This window comes from Pseudophryne corroboree, chromosome 1 (genome assembly GCF_028390025.1).
Source record: "Pseudophryne corroboree isolate aPseCor3 chromosome 1, aPseCor3.hap2, whole genome shotgun sequence".
Taxonomy (NCBI): domain Eukaryota; kingdom Metazoa; phylum Chordata; class Amphibia; order Anura; family Myobatrachidae; genus Pseudophryne; species Pseudophryne corroboree.
In genome coordinates this window covers 209,317,337-209,334,071 of record NC_086444.1, presented here as the reverse complement: position 1 = coordinate 209,334,071, position 16,735 = coordinate 209,317,337, and the positions used below count along the sequence as shown (strand labels likewise).

General features: G+C 44.5%; 1 protein-coding gene and 1 long non-coding RNA gene across 2 annotated transcripts in view; both read left to right on the top strand.

Moving 5' to 3' along the window:
* Positions 1–16,735, top strand: part of ERAP1 (endoplasmic reticulum aminopeptidase 1) — a 351,733-nt gene that overhangs the window by 186,474 nt on the left and 148,524 nt on the right. The window lies entirely within an intron of this gene.
* On the top strand, positions 6,132–10,105 carry LOC135051766 (uncharacterized). Its single transcript, XR_010242214.1, has 3 exons — positions 6,132–7,027; positions 8,320–8,892; positions 10,019–10,105. It is a non-coding gene; the product is annotated as an uncharacterized LOC135051766 (long non-coding RNA).

Below are 16,735 nucleotides of genomic sequence, written 5' to 3'. Positions count from 1 at the left end.
GTAAGAGCCTGGCTCAAGTTAGTGGCATGATAGTATTTGCGAATATCCGGCAAACCTCTGCCACCCGCCACCGGATCCCTTATCAGGGTGGAGGTCTTAACTTTGGGAGGTTTATTGGCCCATATAAATTTTAGGAAGAGTTTCTGCATTCGACACAGAGCCGCTGCGGGGATGCGTACCGGTATCGTTTGGATCAGATATAAAAGCCTGGGTAAGATGTTCATTTTCACTGAGACTATACGTCCAAACCAGGTCATTACCTGTTTGTCCCAAGCTTGTAGATCTGATTCAATACACTTAAAAAGGGTTGGGAAATTTTCTGAATACAGAGACCCATAGGAATTCGTGATAAACACACCTAAGTATTTAATTTTCTTGGAGCGCCAAGTGAAGTTAAAATTAGCGGCAAGGAGAGACCTGGTTTCCTCACTAAGATGTAGGGGAAGGGCTTCCGATTTGGAGTAGTTAATGCGGTACCCCGAATAAAAAGAATATGATGACAGAGTTCGGAATAGGTTAGGGATAGATGTATGGGGGGAGGAAAGAATCAACAAAACATCATCCGCAAATAGTGATAATTTAAACTCCACATCTTCGACTAATATACCCTTAGTATCGGGGTTCACTCTATTCATACACGCCAGGGGCTCGATAGTCATAGCAAAGATCAATGGTGACAAAGGACACCCCTGGCGCGTACCGTTGGTGATTTGGAACAGACAAGAGTCCTTGCCATTTACCCGAACTCTGGCCGAAGGGTTGTAATAAAGTGCCTGGATGCCCTGGAGTAGGCTTCCTCCCAGGCCGAACCTACGCAGGGTGGCAAACATGAAGGGCCACAGGATTTTACCAAAGCTTTCTCCGCGTCAAACGAGAGAAGGATAGAAGGCATTTTAACTTTATTAATGAGGTGAACTAAATTAATAGTTCTTCGGGTATTGTCTCTAGCCTGTCGGCCTGGGATGAAGCCCACCTGGTCAGCATGAATGAATTGCGGGAGAACTGAGTTCAGTCTCAAAGCTAGGATCTTGGCGAAAAGTTTAATATCATTATTTAGCAGGGAGATAGGGCGATAACTAGAACAAGAGTTGGGGTCCTTCCTTGGTTTATGGATTAAGACAATCCGAGCCTCCAAAGTACGCAGGGACAAAGGTTCACCCTTAAGGAAACCATTAAAGAGCCTGCTAAGATGGGGCTGAAGAATCCCCTCAAATTTCTTAAAATACATAATAGACATGCCATCGGGTCCCGGGGCCTTGCTTGGCTTCTGGATCTTAAGAGCATTGGCCCTCATTCCGAGTTGATCGCTAAGAGTCATCGCATCGCAAATGTCCGAAATGTAAGTATCTGCGCATGCGCAAATGCGTGATTACGCATGCGCGAAGACATACGTACGACAACTGTGCAAAATTACTTTGGACAAAAAAAGCCGTAACTGCCAAACGAAAACAAGGAGTGGCGTGGGCGTGGCGGAGGCGAGACTTCGCAATGCTCCGACATGGGCGTGAAAGTGGGCGTACTGTGTGGGAGTATGCAACTTGCAATGGGCGTGTTTTTCGCACATAAACTTTGTCGCTGTTAAAACTAACATAGGAAACCGTAGCAACATTCACGCAGCAGCAGAGTAGGTCTGCAGTTACTCTACATTTGCGAAGTACTGGTACAAGTGTGTATGCAGTAATTAGCAGTTAATTGGAGAGCACATTCATCTGATGTTCAATTACTTGTTAATTACTGAGCCCATGAAAGTTACCAACCAGCAATTGACTGAACACACATTACATGTTTATTCTACTCACATATTAATCTCACACACTGTTAAATAAGGTTGTTATTTGTGTTTAACTTGGTGTGTAAGCATTGTGCAGAAATGTTTGAATGTGTGTTAGACTACTAAATACAAACAAGTTACATTTTTATTTAAAGTTAGATAATTCTGCAACATTCTGATCAATTAACCAACACCCACATAATGGCGCATACACTATGATTTATTTTTCAAAGTCACAATAATATAGGTTTTTAACATCTGTCAATGTTTTCAATGATGTCATGTTGTCCAAAGATATTTTATCAAGTTGTCGTGTCTGTTTTATTAATATGGACATTAAAGTGTGGTGCAAAACATACCTTTTTTTTTTATTAAAAAAAAATTTGAAGGAGAATTAGCAGATTGGTCACCAAGTGTCTATATGTTGACATAATATTTTTGTAAGTAAGATTTTGCTAATGCATTACCTTCAAGAAATTGCACACATTTTGAAATTATATTTTTTATTTCAGAAATAATATGATCCAACATTTAAACATGGCTCCACATGAGTCTCACAGGCAGAGATAGACCAAGCACCAAGCAGATGGCACTGACAAAAATTATATTGCAGAACTCAGTACTCTGCAAATTTCTGCTTCTGACAAAAGTATCTTATAAATTCATAAATTCAACATATTTCACACCCTGCCACACAAAAATGTGACACAAACTGAGAAATAATTAGTATCCACCACACAAACACAACAATACACAGCACACTAGTGAGAGGAAGATGGCTCTGTTGTTTTTAAAAAGAAACTCACAGGCTACAATTCCTCCAAACAGAAAAAAAGACATTTCACTAAGAGGGAGTGATCCATTCTGGCCACACAAGCCAAGTCCAAAATAACATAGAGGCAACTACAAAAACATGGGTGCTGCCCATCTGGAGAGACATCACTTTCTTCTTTTTGGCCCCGCCTGAGGCTGATCTTCTTTGCTTGGTCTGCGGAGTGACCTTCGTTGGGCCTGCCCAGTGTCCTGTTCTTCCTGGGCAGGGGCAGGGGAGGGAGCCGATGTGGTTGGCTCTCTGCCACTGTGGGCAAGGGAGACAGCGATGGCCTGGAGCCCTTGCAAGATGTTAGTTGCAAGGCTTTGGTTTGAGGAGGCCAGTTGTTCTTGGGCCTGCCTGATCTCTGCCAGACTTTGGCAGAGTTGAGCAACACCTTGCTCAACACAGGTTCGGATCTCAGTGAGCCGGACAGTTATCTGGCTTACCTCCCGGATGACCCCGTCTTGAAATGTGTTTAGGCTCTCACCATACCTAGCAATTTCAAGCAGGATCTCCGGGATAGCAGAGGGTTGGGTGGGGGGGCCAGTAGGAACCTGCATAGGTGGGTTTTGTTGGCCCACACTGGCAGACCCACTAGGTCCCTCCACCTCAGCCTCAACCACATAACCGGCCTGTGACTCAAACTGTTCACCCCCCTGTGCTGTGTTTTGTGGCAAGCAAATAGAAGAATGTGTGGGGGAAAAGTTGGAGTCAAAATTAGTTTAAGATTATTAATACAGTTCAAATTTCAGACAAATACATGTGTAAACTTACCTTCCAAGTCATGTCCCGTCACAATCTCAGGCAGGTCCGTGTCCATATGAGACACCCCTTGGCCCTCCTCATAACTCACACAGGCCATCGCCATCTCCTCCAAGTCAGTATACTCCACAGCGACAGGTGGTCCCCCCCCTGTTGCCCTTGAGGCATTCCACTCCGCAGCCCTCTTTGCCTTCAGGCGGGATTTGAAGTCGGCCCACCTACATAAATATTGTGAAAGAGGGAAAAAGTTGAGTCTTCTTATTGTTCAAAGTAAATATCTAGCACACATGTTCTGCTTGTGTTTGCTAGACATAACATGACATGTAACTACATTTTTTAGGCAACTTAGCACAGAAAAAGGATTGTCAAGATGCACTTACCGTCGTCTCACTTCCTGTGATGTTCTGACGACAGAGCCAACTTCATTCACAGATTTTGTGATGTCTCTCCAGATGCGTTCTTTGGAAGCAGCCCCCATGTTTTTGGGGCCCCTATGTATTTTGGACATGGCCTGCGTGACCAAGACACGCAACTCCCTCTTAGTGAATGCAGGCTGTCTTTTTTTCCGTCTGGAGGTAGCCTGTGAGGTTTCTTCAGGTTGGTCATCTCCATCTTCCTCCTCACTAGCAGCTTCTGTCTGCTGTGTTTGTGTGGCTAAAGTCAATTCTCCCTCAGTTTGCTCACTATGTGTGTGTGGCAGGGTATCCACACTCAATTCTTGAGGTTCAGAAGCAGAAATTTGCAGAGTACTAGGTCCTGCATTAACCTCCGCAGAGGCGTATTCTAACAAGCGCCTTTGACAGTCTATCCGTTGTTTCTGCAATGCCATCTGCTGCTCTGCAATGCGGTCTATCTCTGCTGCGATTTGCTCACGAGAAGCCATGTTTGTGATGACGTGTGTACGCCGAGGTGTGTGCGCTTATATACCTACGTGCGACTCGTTAATTCACACAGGTGTACACTTATTCTGTTGAATGATTGCACTGCTTATTTAAGGGCCTACTGTGCATGCTGTAAGTGTTGGTAGTTTGGCGTTTGAGTTGTTGGCTTGTGCGGGAAGGTGATAGTGGAATTGGCAGAGTGAGTAATTGTCAAGCATACCTTTGTCCTTTTCTTTGCGTTTTGAATATAGACAGTCATTTTTTGTGTGTATTTTCGTTTGTGAGTATTCTGTTTTTTTGTTAAATTTTTTTGTGTTTGCAAGTTTTTGTAATACATTTTAATGTTTTAATTTTTATAACACATATATATTTTGCAAGTCCATTTGTGAAAATATTCCCGTGCTTCTTTGTTTTGACTGTCATTAGTGTTCTCTTGTAGGAATCTACTTTTTGGTGAGCAAAACCAATTTTGACTTCATTTTTGGGTGTGGTCCACAAAAACAAGACTTTATTTCTTTAGGAGCAGGTAAGTGTCGTTGGCCTGTGTTGGAGTTTGTTTGTTGGAAGTGTCTGTATGCTGTTTTTGACTGTCATTTGTGTTCTCTTGTAGGTTTTTTTTTTTTGGTGAGAAAAACCAATTTTGTCTTTATTTTTGGGTGTGGTCCACAAAAACAAGACTTTATTTCTTTAGGAGCAGGTAAGTGTCGTTGGCCTGTGTTGGAGTTTGTTTGTTGGAAGTGTCTGTATGCTGTTTTTGACTGTCATTTGTGTTCTCTTGTAGGTTTTTTTTTTTTGGTGAGAAAAACCAATTTTGTCTTTATTTTTGGGTGTGGTCCACAAAAACAAGACTTTATTTCTTTAGGAGCAGGTAAGTGTCGTTGGCCTGTGTTGGTGCTTGTTTGTGTTTTTTTATTTTTTTTATTTTTTGTGTAAAGTTTGCTAAACAAAGTGTTTGGGGTTTCCAGGATTGATCTGCAAAGTAGTGTTTGTCTTTCCTGGACTAGGTACTAAATTTCTTATTATTTTTTGTTATTTTTTTTCTAAAGATTTTTTGCATTAATATATGTTTTTTATATCCAAATATTAAATTTATTTTTATTTGCTTTTTATTTTTGCATTTTTGACATGAATTCAACACAGAAAAAATGTACGCTCCTGCAGTAAGTTGACACCACAATTGTAAAAACAGTTATTGTGTAAAATTTTGGAAAACGTTGTTTTTTTTTTAATTGACATTTCTTAACATTCTCTCCAAAAAGTGTGTGATGTCAATACATATTGCGGCAGAAGCCCTACCTCCCCAACCCACGCCAGCACTCCCACCCCAACCGCCAGCCCCACAACCACAGCCGGCTCCTCATCAACCAAGGCAACGGAGGCGTGCTAGGCCACCAATTTTCAGAACCCGTGTCATACTTTTTGGGATGCCAGATGATGTGGTGGTGCGTAGATACCGGCTGCCACCACATCTAATCCTAGACACTCTCTCCATAATAGAGAGTGATCTGGAGTCTGAAATTCGGTATCCTACAGCAATACCACCATTGACACAATTCCTTGCAGTGTTACATTTTTTGGCCACAGGATCATTCCAGCATGTTGTTGGAGACCTGGTTGGCATGTCGCAGGGCCAGTTCAGTAAGGTCCTGCGACGTGTCTGCCAGGCTTTCATCAAGCGTGTTAAGCAATTTATTGCTATGCCTTTGGATGTTGGTGCCCTAGATGTGGTGAAGCGGCAATTTGCGGAAGGTGGTAGTCGCTTCCCACATGTTATTGGGGTTGTGGATGGCACACATGTTGCTATTCAGCCACCAAGACATAATGAAGAAATTTATAGAAACAGGAAACTGTTTCATTCTCTGAATGTAATGGTTGTTTGTGGGCCATCCCTCCAGATCCTTTCCCTGAACGCAAAGTTTACAGGAAGTTCCCATGATGCGTATGTCATTAGACAATCAGGGATATGGCAGAGATTAAGATCAAGTCAACGACCAGACATGTGGTTATTGGGTGAGTTGTTGCTCAAATATTTTAGTTACAAACTTACAAAAATATATGAAAATTGTGAACTAAAATTTTGCTTTTATTCCAACAGGAGACCGTGGATATCCTTGCACCCCCTGGCTCATGACTCCTTACCGTAATCCCAGGCCAGGACCACAGATGGCATTTAACTCCGCGCTTACTGCCACTAGGCAGCTGGTGGAGCGCACAATTGGTGTCCTGAAAGGGCGCTTTCGTGTGCTCCACCGCACGGGTGGCGACATCATGTATTCGCCGGAGATGGCAAGTAAAATAGTGGTCCTGTGCGCAATACTCCATAATATCGCGGTAAGGAGTAGTGTCGAGCTTCCTCAGGCAGAGGAATTGCCTGATGAGGAGCCAGGGGTTGTGCCACGCTTCGGTGGGGGGAGTGTGACACGGAGGGGGAGCCAAGTGAGGGCAAGAATTGTAGCAGAACATTTCAGGTATAGTGTTTTTAACATTTATATTTGCACAAATAATACAACCCAGTATGCTTATGTATTTTTAAACATGATTGCATTTAGTATGTTCTTGTAAAGTGATTGGGTAATGCTGTTGTTGTGTTTGAATGGTTTTTTCTTTTTAAACACAAAAAACAAAAACACGTTAAGCTGACAATGTTTATGTAATAATTTAAATACTGTAATGATAATAAATAGTGTCCTTATTTATTTTATATCCTCAAATACTGATTATGTAAACAAACACACAAACAAATGATCCTCAATGTTTGACACTTTGTGACTGTCCAGCTGAATGATCACACGACCTGTGGTGAGTACACAGATATGTTTAGTAATTTTCAGTAAAGTCTGTGTCTCTGTGTGTTTATTCTAATAGTTTCTAACAAACATTTTTGCTTATGCTAATGCGAATTTCCGCTCGTGCAAAATAACACTCTGCTCTTCACAGCATTGCAAAGATCAATAAAGTTATTAGAAATGACATATTTTTGGCCAATCACATGCTAACAGACACTATAAATATATGCCCAAATAAGGAAAACGCCATTGCCATGATGCGTGCAGTACCGTTCTCCAGGCGGGAGCTCCGCGTGCTGGTAGCGGTGATGGACCGCCGCGTAGGCCGCGTTGGGCGCTTCATCCCCAATCGGGTGAAGCGCGAGGCCTACGCGGAGGTCCGCCGCCTGCTGCGGACTCGCGTCCGCAGCAGGCGGACAATCATCCAGCTCGAGAGGCGATGGAGTGATCTCCGCAGGCGGACTCCAGATTTGTTGGCGGAGATCCGCCAGCAAATCCGTGCTCTCCATACCCGAAGTAAGTTACATTACATAAGATTTTTTGCTTAAAATGTGATAATGCTTCATCTTCCCAATTTTTAGCAAAAGGTTTTTTGTAAACCATTGTGCAAAACCATGTGCACTGCAGGGGAAGCATATGTAACATGTGCAGAGTGAGTCAGATTTGGGTGGGGTGTGTTAAAGCATCTCAATAATTTGCTGTGTTAAAATTAAACAGCCTGTATTTTCCATGGCCATAATTGAAAAAGTCCACCAAATCTAACTCTCTCTGCACATGTTATATATGCAACCCCTGCAGAGCACATGCTTTTGGACAATTGCAAACTACATTCCAGCTGTAATCCCCTTTGAATTACCTACATTTTACAGTAAGTGGTAGGCTAATTGCAACCTTCAGTCTCCTTTTTAGGAAATTAGGTCAGTGTGTGTGGTTAGGGGAAACAGTACTGACTGTAGTAAAGTGACACGAAACAAGTGCATGTTTCCAAGAAATAAGAAGCAGCCAGGAAACTGGTCCAAAATACTTGATAAGTGCTGGCTATATAATAAGGGCCCTTGAATAGTAATCTGGTGATGTTGCCTAGACAAATCACTATGACTCAATGGACTAGATTAAGGAATGAGCTTCAAAGTTAAAGTTTGGCTTCATTTTGTTTGCTATGGCCAACATGAAGAGGATCTTAACATGTTTGATTTTCTATTTTAAATTTAAAAAAAAAAAACATGTAACATAACATTTATATTTAAAAATCAATACTATGTAATTTTGCATGATTAAAAAATGTGGACAATATTTTCATTCTAGGACAACAACAACGGCACAACTCCCCACCCCCTTCCCCTTCCCACTCCCCCTCCCCTTCTCACTCCCCCTCCCCTTCTCACTCCCCCTCCCCTTCTCACTCCCCCTCCCCTTCACACTCCCCCTCAGCTTTCCAGTCCCCCTCATCTTCACAGTCCCCCTCAGCTTCCCAGTCCCCCTCAGCTTCCCTGGCCCACTCCACTTTCCATTCCCCTTCTCACCACACCTCGCCATCTCTTTCTGGGACCCCTTCTCCTCCTTCCCATACCCCTTCTCCTTCCACTTCGACATCCCCATCTGAACCCCCCTCACCCTCTATTGCTTTAAATTTCTCTCCGCCCCCCTCGCCCTCTCAATCAGACCCCCCCTCTGAAATTGCGGCACTAATCCAGCCTCCTTCCCCCATCCAGCCTCCTGCCCCAATCCCTCCTCCTTCCCCAATCCCTCCTCCTTCCCCAATCCCTCATCCTTCCCCCATCCAGCCGCCTTCCCCCATCCAGGCAACATCCCCACCAAGTGAATGGGCAGAGGAAGCCCCTGCAGAACATTCCGGGAGTCTGGATGTTTCCGAGGAAAGTAAGTTTATTTAAATTTTATACAATAAGATTACCCACTTACACTTACAATGCCAAAACATGCAGTGTTGTACTGTTTGAATTCTTGGACCCTGGAAAAATATTTTAACATTTCATCATGGTGTACATGTTGCCTTTACATATTTGTGAGTGTCATTATATGTACAGTGTGTATGTGTGCAATGTTTTGTGTGTCCACTCTAGGTTGACACTCATTAGGTAGCCAGGGTTGCCAGGAGAACAGGGTTTATATGTGTTACTTTTTCTGGGAAACAGTTAGACCTGAGTGGAGTTTAGTATGTTTGCCTTTTACACTTGGGCCTGTGTAGTCTGAATATTTACACTTAAAAATCACATGCTTCACTTTGTTATGCAGCCTAATGACACACTGTTTTTTTGTGTGAAAGTTACATTCTCAAAATTAATAAGTGTTCGAGTCAAACATGTTTGCACTTATTTAGTAAGGGCAGCTTTCATGGAGTGTGGGAATGCTATGATATGTTGGCCTTCTGAAGATGTGGATATGCAGTGTGATGATGCAGGACCAACCCACTAAAAATAAAAAACAAATAAAACAACAAATGGGAATGAATGCCAACATGGTGTCACATTGACGAAGATGGTAGTTATCTTTAACATGGGATGTCGGACATAGCAACCAATAAGATTATACTTAAAAAATTGGGATCCACTTCTACAATATAATAATCATATTTTTGCTTGATTGCTATGGGCAACGTTCCATCTTAAATATAACTCACATAGTAGTAAATGTAACACATGGTCTGGAACACTTTAAAATCTGATTAAAAGGCTGAGCAGGCTTGTGTGTTCTGCTAATGATTGTACCATAAAACAGGCAGGATGTAGTAACTTTGACATTAAAGCAGGCCTGTCCAAACTGCGGCACTCCAACTGTTGAGAAACTACACATCCCAGCATGCCCTGACACAGCTTTGCCATTCCCTGACCACAAAACTGTGTAAAGGCATGCTGGTATATGTAGTTTCACAACAGCTGGAGTCCAGCAGTTTGGACATGCCAGCATTTAAGTGTGCTTTGCGCCTTGCTTGGCTAATAAGTAATGTAATTAAGTTATTAATGTTTGTGTTGCATCTTAATTTCAGATGTTGCAGTTGGAGATCCCACAAGTTTTTCAGGGATACTTGACACCATGCGCCAACACCTGCAAGGAATGATGGATTGTGTGGACCATTTGCAAAAATTTGCATGACTTTTATTCTTTGCTTTTAAAAAAAAAAAAAAAATTAACAAATACAAAAATAAAAAAGTTGATTAAAGTTAACCGGGTGTTGTGTTTATTAATGCAAAAAAGGATCAGCAGATTGGCAGGCAGAATTTGTTTTGTACAAAAAATTACACACATCTAACGTTACATTTTTACCAAAAAAAAAAGGAGATTATTGTGTTAAGAAACATGTAAACACCTTCATTCACAAACAACACCTTTAAAAATTAAAAAAGTGAAATAAAAAAAAAAAAAAATTACACTTTGACATGTTGATGGCCAATTATGGCAACAAAGTGTTAATTTTTTTTTATTCTCAGACTTAATTGTTTTGGAACATTATCAATCATTACACTAATTGGGTTCGTAATTGAAAAGGGCTTGTGGTCTTTAAAAGGAAATGTGTCATTGCACTTAATAGGCCAAACAAACATTTTTGTGCGTTTTACCTTAAAAGTGTGCATTTTTACGCAAAACTTTGTAAATATACTCAAACTTAGTATTTTTACGATTAAGTATGTGTTATTGCGATGATTTCGCAATGCTGCGATGGTTTCGCATTACTGCGATGTCATTTGGCGTACGCCCACTTTGTGTAATACTGCGTGCGAATTTGCAAAAATACGTTGAGGGCGGAGGTTCGCAAATTTACTAAATTAACGCAACTTTGCGAATATGTTGTGCGTCCGAAAAACTTTGCGATCAACTCGGAATGAGGGCCATTGTCTATTTCTTCAATAGTTATCTCCGATCCCAACTGAGACACCACAGAGCTACTCAGCGACGGTAGATTGCATTTATCTAAAAGGGACTCAATTCCCTCGCTGAATCTCAATGAAGGTGAGGAAGCCGCATCCGCATTGTATAGCGATTTATAATATTCCTCAAATTCACTAAGAATGTGGTCAGGCTCATGTGTCAATACCCCTTGTTTAGTGCGGATAGACAGAATATTCTTAGAGGAAATCTGGGCTCTCAGTTTCCTGGCAAGAAGTTTGTCTGCCTTATCCCCTTTTTCATAATACATCTGATTGAGGCGCCTAAGGCATTATTCCGTCTTGTGAGACAACAACATGTTAAGTTCACCCCTAACTTTAAGTAACTTATCAAAGTCAGCTGGGCGCAGGGAAGACTTGTGAGCTTCCTCCAGACGATGGAGTTGGTCAGTCAACTCCAGAATCTTTTGGGAGCGTTGTTTGGTGAGCCTAGCTGCGATTTGTATGAAGTGGCCCCGAAGGACCGCCTTATGAGCTTCCCACAATGCCAGGGGTCTGATTCAAACTAAAGTAATCAGTCAGTACCTGAGTGACTTGCGGCAGGACAGTGGTATGCTGGAGAAGAGCGTCATTAAGGGACCAGGAGGGAGGAGAAAGAGTGCGGGATAAACCAGAGAGAGTCAATGATACCGGGGCATGGTCAGACCATGTAATTGGAAGAATAAGACATTTTTGGATCTTGGAGGTTAAGTCTCTCCCGATCATAATCATATCAATCCTCGTATAAAGATTATGCACCGGTGAGAAAAAAAGTATAGTCTTTGATTAAGGGATCAAGAGCTCTCCAAGAATCAAAGAGTAGGTGGTTTTTAAGTAAAGACAACAGGGCTCTAGAATTACGATTGCTGATATGGGACTGGGAAGGTGGGAGGGAATGGGAGCGGTCGAGGCTGTGGTGGAGTATGGTATTGAAATCCCCTGCCATTAAAATATCGCCCTTTCTATATTGGGCTATCTTGGAATCTAAGGAAGCGAAGAATGAGGCCTGATTAACATTAGGGGCATAGACATTAATCAGAGTGATAGGAACATTATTAAGCCTGCCCACAATAATGAGAAAGCGACCCTTTTTGTCTCTGATGATTTTTTCTGACTCTAAGTGTAAATGGGCGGTAATCAGTATGGCGACCCCCCGCTTCTTCTGGGTACGATCGCATGCATGTATAACTACCGGGTGGCGTCTAGATCGCAATTCGGGGTGGGAGGTACCTCTGAAATGCGTCTCCTGAAGAAACACCAGATCTCCCCCAACCTGTTTTAGAAAAATAAATAATTTAGTCCTCTTTTGGGGGCTATTAAGGCCCTTCACATTGTAAGTTATAACGTTAACCGACATAACAGTGTATATGAGCGCAGAGCTATAGCATCCCTAGAAACCCATGGTTGGCCTCCTGTGGAAACAAAGGGAAGGGAAGAGGGGGAAGGCAGGAAAAAGAGGGAGAGAGGAGAAGAAAGACATTGAGAACAATACAAACAGAACAAATATAACAATAAACCGAGCCAAAGACCCACTGTACTCGCCGTGCGGGTCCACATGTTTGAGCTCCCGTATGGGGTATTAAGGGAGAGAATGTCTCCCCTACGCTCAAAACCGGCTATAATGGCTCGGTGGAGGGCGTGGCGTCACACGCCTATGAACCTACGGGAAGAAGACAGAAACACAAAAAAAGGAAAAAAAAGGAGAACGAATGGGGCGACCCTGGGGGGTCGGAGCGACATTTGATAACAATGAAACACATCAGAACCTGAGGAACAGTAACAACATAGGCTCAAACAGAGAAGCTCAGGAGAGAGAAAATAGAGAACCTCTAAAATGCAAAACACAGTAGTATGTAGTAATATGCAGTAACCCATTAAGGTAGTATGTGGAACAAAGTTCACGGAGGGTCACGTCTGGAAGAGGCTTTTGCCGAGACTGTCGACCAAAGACGTCGGGGTGCTCACTGCGGGAGGGCTGAGCTTGGGGTGCGTGGAGGACCCAGTGCAGCCTCTAGGGGAGAAGGCTTGTCAAGCGCCGGGGGGGGCAAGTTCAGTTGCAAAAGAAGCCGGTGGGCATCCTCCTTGGATCGCGCCAGTAGTCGCTCCCCATCAAGCTGCACTATCAAGGCAAAAGGATAACCCCACCTGTACCTGATTTGATTCTCCCTGAGGATCTGGGTGTATTCCTTCAAGTCGAAGCGCCTCCTGAGAGTAATAGGGGATAAGTCCTGGAACACCAGCAACTTGTGCGTTTCAAACAGACACACGTCAAACAGCGTAACACCACATCACGCAGAGGGGACAATGAAGAGGGTTTTTGGCGTAGGGAGCGGTGAGCCCTATCCAAGAGGAAGAGCTCAGGCGGAGTGTCCGGCAGGAGATATTGAAAGAAGCGGATGAGGAAATCCTCCAGTTGGGCAGGTTCCACCGACTCCGGAATATATTTAATGCGGAGATTATTACGTCTGGCGCGATTATCTGCGTCTTCCTGTTGATCTTGAAGGAGGTAAATGTCCTCCTGCATAGCATAAACAGAGTGCTCCATCTCCTGCTGGAAGTTGATTACCTCGTCAATTTTCTGTTCAACGTCATTAGTACGAGCACCAAGGTCCGATATCTCATCCTTGAAACCAGAGATGGCCTTATGGATCTCCGAGTGGAAAGCCTGTTTCAGCGACTTCATCTCATTAAGGATAGAGGAAATGCAGTCTTTCATGGAAGAGTCAAGAACAGGTGTTTCTTCCGCAGATTCTGAGATCGGAGCAGGCTGTGAAGCGGATGGTGGTTTAGATGAATTAGGCTTCATTTTAAAGATAAAGTGGGTCAAATCCGCGGATGGCGCTGATTTTTTGGACCGAGGCATGGCGTATGACAGTCCCGGAAAGGAGGGATGAACAAAATTCAAAACTGAGCAATAGCGTATAAAGTTAGTGTTCCATTATATTACGTGAGACGAGAGTGGACATGAAGCCCCCAGGGCAGCATCCATTATGCTTTAGCAGAGCATTCCCCTGCGTAGCAGTATCATAGAGGGCTGAAGCATGATTCAATCGTAGTAGACTGTACTAGCCAGGAGATGGTGCACCCTGACCCTGGAGTATAATGTGAAGAGGCCTAAAGCCTTAATAGGATATTAGGGAGTCTCAGCAAAATATAGCACCACGGAGATGGGGGCCCAGCAGTGACAGCCCATGCAGAAGAAAGTACAGGTGAGCCCAGTGAGTAGGTGCAAACGCTGGTGCAATGAGAGGTGAGGAAAGGTATCTTACTTGTGGGTGAGGGAAAATGGCCGCCGACAGGGTGCCCCTCCAGGGGAAGCCATAGATATCAGGCCTTCCAGTAGCTGTGGAGGGGGGTCTTAAAACTCAGAAACACCCCTAAGGGCTGGAGGCCACCCAGCAGCACGCAGAGGGAAAAGCTGGGGTCCACAGAGCGTTCAGGGGGGCCTGTCGCGGCCGCGCTCCAATCCCGGAGCTCACGGCCGGGGTGTCCCCAAACTCGAGGTCCCGTCTACAGGGAGCATAGTAGGCCGCGGCGGCCATGGGTAGCAGGAGGCCGCAGGTCTGTCCCGTCAGCTGCACAACCCCGCCGGAGGGACCCACAGGAGGATCGGGGCGGTAGGAGGCTGCAGCAAGTGGTCCGAAGGGGGGGAGAAGGAGTCCCGGCACCCGCGTTCAGCTCTGTCCACCGGCCCCGCAGAGCACCAAAATCGAGGCCCCGGCTTCACAGGAGGGGGAAGGCCGCAATCCGCAAAGGCAGCCGGAGCTGCCTCCCGACTCCGCAGCACACTTCCCCGGGTCAGGCAAGCAAAAGCAAAGGCTGTGGGGTGAGAGCAGGGGGATCCAGGGCACGGAAAGAAGGGTTAGCAGGCTTTTTAGGAACCAGCCAGCAGGAGCCCATATAAAGTGCAGCTTCTCCTACTGCCAGCTAGGCCCCGCCCCGCTGGACACCATTTTAACATTACTTCCTGATTCTTCCCAGGAAGTTGCTGCCCTACTACACTCAGCCTCTGGAGGAGCCGAGGTGTTGTTAGGAATTTTAATTGTTTTGTACAAGCACACGTGCAGTGTAATGCAGATTTATACACACTTTACTTACATGGTACTAAGTCCCGGTACGGGTCTGTCCTTCTGTACTTGCTGCTCGGTGTACATAATCAGTCAGTCTAATGCAAAGTCAAACAAGCAGCTTCACTGCAAAGTTGGTCAGACTGTATGTCGGACAAATTCGGCTGCACGGACGGACCTTTGCCGATCCTCTTTGGAGGAATGCGGGCGCATGTACTGCCTGAGGGGACATAGTGTGCTTATTTGTCTTATAAATTGACTGTTTTAGCTAGATTAGTTTCGGTCAATTCACCGCCAGCCCAATAGGCCAGTACGTCAGGTTCTCAACTGTTATCCCTTGTCAGTTTCAGCCTACGACATTTTTATTACCCGTCGGAGCATACCTTACAGTATACAGCAGTAGGGGTGTGGCTTCGCTCTGCTTTGGGGGGAGTTGGGGTTAACAAGGCTGTAGTGGCATGGCACTCCAGTTCACGTTGCCCTACAAGAAGAACACCTTACACTTATCGCTGATTACAGCTTCTGTGGCCGTCGGCCGGTTTTGTACTCGCTTTTCAGCTTCACTAGTTGCGGCACGACGTCCACTTTGGCTACGTTCTTAACAGGCGGAGTCGGATTTCAAACGAGAATAGAGGCTTTACCTTGCGCTGGCTAGGGGTTTGGTCCTGTCTTAGACACTTACTTTTAGCAGAGGATAATCTGATTTCCTATCATTGTATACGCAATTCCTGAAGGGAACTACTCAGGATATTGTCTTTACGTATCATTCATTTGGCGCATTGCTACAGGAGCAGCCATACACAGAACATGTGGTGGACTACGGTTATGGTACTGCCACCTACTTCCAGATCTCTCTAACCAGGTTTCAGTGGCCTTTACACCTAAGTCACTGACAAGACAGTGCCATAATGGGGTTCCAGCTTCTCCGCTCGTCAGTTGTGGACATCCACAGTTGGGTGGATCCGCAGAGTTGGATTCACAGATTATTAAAATCCAGTCAACAGTTTCCCTTCATTGCCATTGGCAAGACAGATCTGCCTAGGTCAGAGGACAAGTCGGCGGTACTGCAGAGGACACAGGTTCTAGTAGTCTCAGTAGTTTGATACCGCAGTCAACACCCAAGTCGCGGTTATATTTCGGTTTGGGATAGTTCCAAAAATGGATGACTGTCAGTCCGATACTGACCCTGCAGACAGTGTGTCGCTTGCTACAGAGTCGTCATGGAATACTTGCAGTCGGTGACTACAGGTGGATCCGCAGTAGTACCGGATTACGATGGATCTCGTATTGAGACGAATCAGGCCTACTTATGGTTTGCTGTAAAAACTTTCTTGCTTTCAAACGCTACCGTTTGGCTTCTTATCGGCGCCTCGGGTAGTCACAAGTAAAGGCTGTTATGATAGTTCATCTCAGATCCCTGAGAGGGATAACAGTTCCGTATTTTGGAGATCTGCTCATCAGCGCTCCGTCTCAATGCTTATTCCTGCAACGTGCCTTACCAACGTACAATGGCGTCGGTCAGCGCGGTTGAATTGTCAACCTCAGGAGATCAACCCTCATTCCGTCACAAGGATTTATCCATAGAAATGGTTCCAGGATACACGGTTTTCCCTGACTGAACACAACACAAAGTGTTCGTCATCATGTACGGTTAGTACGCAATTCTGACTCGGTGCATTTGTGCCATTCCACTATTTGGAAGGAGAGTGACGTCTTTCCATGCACTCCAGTTCGCAGGAGTTCACTCAGGTCATTTTCACCTGGATGTCATTG